Genomic DNA, 6672 nt, shown 5'->3' on the forward strand with positions numbered 1-6672 from the left:
TACCATTGTAGAGGAAAGTGTATAGAGAAAAGACCGCACCCCATCTCTCATAACACTAGAACTCATCCAATGAAGCTGAATGTTGGAGGACTTAGGACAGATAAACAAAAGTATGTCTTCACACTACACATAGCTAAACTATGGGAGGCACTGATGACCACCAACATAGATTGCTTTCATGGAGGTGGAGGTTATCAATAGCTACTCGCCTGCTTCAGGATTCGTCACAGTTATCTTGCTGACCACTGTGAGAACAGGATACTGGACTGGATGGGTTGGCCTGACCTAGCAGACAAATCTTACTTTCTTTTTTCCTAACTTATTTTGATATGCTTTATCATCTATCTTGCACCTGGTCATCACCAACAGGGTGATCAACAAGGTGGAAGTACTGGGAACCTTGGGAGGAAGTGATCATGTCCTCTTGGGTTTCATGATACAGAGGCAAAGGAAAGCTGAGTGTAGTTGGTCATGCACTCTGGAGACCCTAAGAAGGCTGATTTCAAAAATCATAAGAAACTGCTGGGTGTGATCCCATGGTCAGAAACTTTCAAAAGAGAAGGGAGTTCAAGGTGGATGGGAGTTTCTTAAAGGTGAGATACTGGAGGAACAAAGGCAGACAATTCCAACAAGAAAGAAAAGTGGGAGGCATCTAAAAATACCACTGTGAGTTGCACAGGGGTAGCTAATGAGATGCCCTCCAAATGTTGTAAACTACACTTCCCAATAACCCCAACCAGCATGGCCCCAGCCAACCACTCAAGGATGATGGGAGTTTTAGTCTACAACATTTAGAGGGCACCACATGGTCTACCCCTGGGATAGGTTATAATTTTGACCAGCTGGTGCTTATAAAATAGAGATGAAACTGGAGCATGGTGGAACACAATGAATGAGGGAAGGAAGGGTGGATGCAAGGGAAGGGAAGGAGAACATCCTTATTCCTGTAAATTGGCTATGCTGAATAACAAGATCTGTAGTTGTATAAGAACAAGAACAGTAAAAAGCTGTGCTGGACCAAGGCAACATTCCATACTTTTCTCACAGTGGTCAATGAGATGCCTAAAGAGAGACTATTTTCATGCTAATTTAATATAGGGTTTAAATATTTATGACTTTCCACTACTGCTGACCATTCAGTTGATGAGTTAAGAGCCTTCTCTCTCTCTTTCTTTCTTTCTTTCTATCTATCTTTCTTTCTTTCTTTCTTTCTTTCTTTCTTTCTTCCTTCCTTCCTTCCTTCCTTCCTTCCTTCCTTCCTTTCTTCCTTTCTTCCTTTCTTCCTTCCTTCTTAAGACTGAATTTGCTTCTGAAGTGGGAGGAAAAGTGTTGGAATAAACTCAAGAAACCCTTCACTCTCCACTCAACTTCTTGGTAAAGTAGCCTTATGAATCTAACCTTGTGGTATGTCAGGTTTCTCTACCTTACAGTATTATGTCAATTTGACCTAGGCCCATTTTGGATCCACTCCCAATTTTACACTTAGCAAGTATATATTGTAATTAAAAGAGTTGTCCTCAAAGGGCAGCAGACTCTCAACATATGTGCAGCCGGCTGGTTTCAGAAAATCCCAACAGCTGTGAAATAAATGCTATTTCCAGAGTTGTTTAGTGGAGGTCACACAGAGAAGGGAATCTGAGTGAGAGCTGTTTTACATTTCCTTCATCTGCAGGTTTACAAGGTCTTTTGCCTTCCGACTCTACATTTGCCAGCATCAGCCTAGATCCCAAAGAGGGAATTTATCAAAGAAGCATACCAACAAAACAAGCAAGGCAAAACAAAACAAGCTTTATTTTACAAGAGAAATAAACTAGCAGGGTGAGGTCAGTGCTGAACGAAAATGGCAGGAGTTATGAAAAGGCGGGCCTAATGAGTTAGCTGAACATAAGGCAGAATGTCGACATATCCCCTGACAGGGACCATTCAGCATCAGCAATTTGAAGCCAGCAGGCCAAATCCAGGTCCCTGAAGATTACCAGCTGTTCCTGTAGTCGTCAACTCAAGAACAAGAGAATGTTGTGAAGAAAGTTCTAACTCTGATAATAGGACTTGCTAGCAAACTTATTTGGGGTAATAGAATATCAGTTCTATGACATTCCTTTGAGTTGCTCTCCCATAAAGTTAGGGTGGGGAATGGGCATGATCCCCAGTACTTCTCTGGAGGAATGTCACCTGAACACTTAAAATAAACATAAATGCTGGTGAGATTTGCAAGTAAGGCGAGTATGGAGAGTATGACAATATTTGTTCATGATAGTTGCATTTGCAAGGACTGGATTGTATGAGCCGTGCAGAGCAAACATAGAGAAACAGAAACAGCAGTGTTTGCATACGTGTCAAGAACAGTCATGGAATACAGGTATTGACACATGCACAAAATGGAGGGTGGTGCCCAGAAATCATGTGGCACAGAACAGATGAGGTAACCATCAAAAAGATTTTCCCTGAGCTGTTTGAGACCACCTGAAGTGATGAACATCAACAAGTGCTGCTGGGAACACTGGTGGCTATGATGAATTTAAATGCAAAACTCTCCAATGTTGTTCACGGAATCACTGTTTGGAGGGAAAGCAATTTTAACTCAGAGTGTACACATATAAAAGCACTGTGCATGCCTCTGCATCTTGTGGAGAATGGGAATTACAAAGAGTAAAAACTTTCTCCAAGCCTCTGGCTGCATTCACCACACAATGTGCAAGCAAGGCAGACCTATATTTGTGGAGACTCCCAGTAAAATCTGCATTTTCCCCTGCCCTCATGAAATAGTGATGCTGTGAACAACGTTAGAGAACTTAACATTTTAAATTATACATAAATGTGGCGTTCCAGCTGTGCCTGGAAATAAATGTGACTAATGTAAATACAGGCACTAATGGGGATTAATGATTTAAAGGTTTCCTTTGGTAAAGAATACTTCACTGGCACTGGGTATGTTTTCGGCTAGGAATTTTCCTCTTCCCCTCACGCCTCCCTCTGTCCCACCTCATTCTGTCTCACTCTCCTCTCCAAGGGATTAGTGTCTCTGTCCCCATTTTGCTAGGAATGAATACACTCTTTGGCACAGGTCCCCCCCTTCCTGCTCCTTCCACTTCTGTCTCCAAACGGTAAGTCTGCTTTGTACTTCCCTCCTTTCCACCCACCTCATGAATCCACCTCTTTATACCCTGCTCTTTAACTAAAGGAATGTGTACATATTTGGGTATTTGTGTGAGTAGCTTTTGTAGAAGAGCACTTGACTTTAATTTAGGGACGCTGGAGGAAATTGATCTTTGTGAATCAAAATATGCATTTTAAGAGAAAGTATGCATCGAAACACATTTTGAGCTACACATTTTGAGCAGTTGGGGTTTTTTAAATAGATTAATGCAGAATCTGTGAGTACTGTCCCCTTGGTCATAAACTGGTAAGGGTGGCTAACTCCCCCCCCCCACACACACACACACTGTAAAGTGCAAAGAGTTGAAGGTGGAAGGGTGCTGCAGTTTCCCACTTCCTCTTTCAGCCCCAATTGCTTTTCATTTCACTTTTAATTTGTATACCACCTTTGTATACTACTATATACAAGACAATTTACAAGCTGGGGGCTGGGAACAGCAAAATAGACAACAAAGAATACACATGTAATAACAATCTGATCCAGTACAAAAAAAGTCACAATAACTTTATAAAATAAATGTTGTTGTTTAGTTGTTTAGTCGTGTCCGACTCTTCGTGACTCCATGGACCAGAGCACGCCAGGCACTTCTGTCTTCCACTGCCTCCCGCAGTTTGGTCAAACTCATGCTGGTAGCTTCGAGAACACTGTCCAACCATCTCGTCCTCTGCCGTCCCCTTCTCCTTGTGCCCTCCATCTTTCCCAACATCAGGGTCTTTTCCAGGGAGTCTTCTCTTCTCATGAGGTGGCCAAAGTATTGGAGCCTCAGCTTCACGATCTGTCCTTCCAGTGAGCACTCGGGGCTGATTTCCTTCAGAATGGATAGGTTTGATCTTCTTGCAGTCCGTGGGTCTCTCAAGAGTCTCCTCCAGCACAATTCAAAAGCATCAATTCCTCAGCAATCAGCCTTCTTTATGGTCCAGCTCTCACTTCCATACATCACTACTGGGAAAACCATAGCTTTAACTATACGGACCTTTGTTGGCAAGGTCATGTCTCTGCTTTTTAAGATGCTGTCTAGGTTTGTCATTGCTTATAAAATAAATAACTTTGCTTATAAAATTGCTTATAAAATAAATAACTTATATCAAATAAAGCAATTATTCAATCATCCATTTGAATTTCATGGCTCAGATTAATTCTATTGAGCCAACTGTTGCCCTGACCCCTCAGAAAAGCAAAGGCTCTCTATGTGTGCATGCTCTCTCTTTCTGTCTCTCTGTGAGGAGACTGATCCAGGGAAGAAAGTGACCAGAGGGGCTAAAGCCCACAGCTCTTGCTCAAAAATCCAAACATGTCCATGGACCTTAAAAAGGTTGGCAATCCCTGGCCTTGTTAAGGGCCCCAATGAGCATAAGACCACTGCCATATTTCACCCTGGCCCATTTATTTAGATGGGACCATTGTGAAGCACAGCCACAGATAACCTATTAGTGGCAGTGCCATTGTTTGGTGACCGCACAGAAAGTAAAGTAGAGGCAGATCACATTGTGCAGTTGCAGCAACCCAACAGCTCCTCCATGGCAATGGCAAAGGACACCACCTGTGTACAGAACTAGGCTAGATCTACACAGCTATTTTTAAAAAATGCTCTGGAGAAAAAAACCCATTGTAAATCTTGCAATTGCCATCTGGTGTCACAGTGTTATAACACATTTGTAATGCTGTATTTTGACTAATGTCTCTGAGTCCCTAGTATCTGTGGCTACTTCCAAGAATTTCACCTCAAATTTTGTGTACCGCAGGTGCTGCACATTTCACACAGCACGCTGAGCATTGTGGTCAAATAAACTTCATTGCTACTATAAGGGCTTTTTTCATGTTAAAATAGTGCTGCTGGATCAGAGCTCATCCATCTGGTCGAGAATCTTGTTTCCAATCAGAGCAAGATAATTCCCTCTGGGGAAACCTACAAGTAAGGCATTTAGATGAGGGTTCTTACCGGTTGTCTGTCCCTGAGTAGCACACACATACACAAGATAGCACATTTATTGCTGTTCTAATTGCTGCATGGCATGTGGTTGCACAAAGGTCACAGCCACCTACTGGATATTGTTTGCAAAGCTATTAGCAAGGAGTGATATAATTCCCTGCCAATTTGGTAAATTATTTCTAAATTCTCTGTATAATAATACAATATTCAGCATTTCTACAGAACCTTTCCTCAACGTTCCGTGTGAGTCACTTGGGTTGTCTCTCATTCTTCCAATATTTCCAATACTTCCAATATTTCTGTGTATTGTAGACATTGCTTCATTATTTAAAGTTTTCTTAAACTTCCCTTAGATGAAAAAAGTTCAAGAGTGATCAGTAGAAGATGGTATCCCAGAGGGCAGGAACTAACCAAAAGACGATGCAAAAGGAAAAGGGATTGAGAGGTGGGAGAAAAAAAGGAAACTAGCAGCAAAATTCTAGCAATGTCTCTTTAAAAGTAACTCCTCTTGAATTAAGTGGCGATTTATCCCAGGGAAGAGGAGTCAGGATTGCTGCCTAAGGCACAAGCTTTTAATTACAAAGTCCTTGTAAATGTTCTTTCTGGAAGGGATGGAGGGAAGCAAGCAAGTTCCCTGCAGCTGCTCCTTCTCTCTCCAATGGATGGGGCAGGTTGATCTCCCCCTTGTCCTGATGTTCATCCTATGAGGCAGTTGGATAAATGATTTTTTTAAAGAGAAATGTATGTCTTGCCACTCCGTCATGCAAATGCCCTCAATCTTCAGAAGCCACAGGGAGAGTTTACCTCATGCAACAGGCCCAAATATGTTTCTTTGTCCTTCAGATGAGAATCCCTTCCACTCTAGGGGGTCAGGGGAATTTTCCCCATTTGTTTCAAGTGACATGTATTTCCTGACCTGTCCTTAATTTCACTTCGAATTCATTTCCACCTTGTCTCCCTCCCTCCCCAGCTCCTCACAATATTCCACCCACAAAGCCTGGTAAACACCAACCTCTCAGTCACAAAAATACTTCAGCAAGAGAGTGTGACTCCATCAAGGCTTAATAACCTTTCTCCCAGCAAGAATAATGGAACAGTGCCCTTCCAGAAGCTGTTTCTCTCAATTTGTATTAAAAGGTATTCCTCAGAGCTGTCAGGCCACTCATTTCGCCATTGGGCTTGGGGGAGAAGCTGTGAACAGTGGGTAGTTCGGAAGGGATCCAAGCAAAGGAGACATGCATTTGACACCATGACCCAGGTGCCCTGTCACAATCATGGAAACCAAGCGTAATCTAAGCGGTGCTATTAGGGGATACATGACCAGGTTGCCTCCAGCCACTTGCAAGATAACTGCTTTGTAGACTTCAATATACCTGGGGAGAATTAGATTTTTCTAAGCCAATGATTGGATTTTTCTTCTCGCTTTCCCCTTTGCTTCATTCCACCCACTCTCATGCAAGCAATTTTTGTGTACCAGGTAAGGGACATTGTGCTACATTTGCCAGAGGCTGGACAAGCTATAAACTCTGGTATCATTTATACGAGTCCCCTCTTTTTTTCCCCCCTGAAAAGAAAGTCTGAGTTA

General features: G+C 42.4%; 1 long non-coding RNA gene across 1 annotated transcript; it reads left to right on the forward strand.

Moving 5' to 3' along the window:
• The first annotated feature begins 1293 nt into the window (after positions 1-1293).
• Positions 1294-2205, forward strand: LOC308459361. Its single transcript, XR_013978027.1, has 2 exons — positions 1294-1374; positions 1673-2205. It is a non-coding gene; the product is annotated as an uncharacterized lncRNA (long non-coding RNA).
• Positions 2206-6672: the final 4467 nt, after the last annotated feature.

The sequence above is a fragment of the Podarcis pityusensis genome, assembly GCF_964106645.2.
Source record: "Podarcis pityusensis genome assembly, chromosome: 1".
Lineage (NCBI taxonomy): Eukaryota > Metazoa > Chordata > Lepidosauria > Squamata > Lacertidae > Podarcis > Podarcis pityusensis.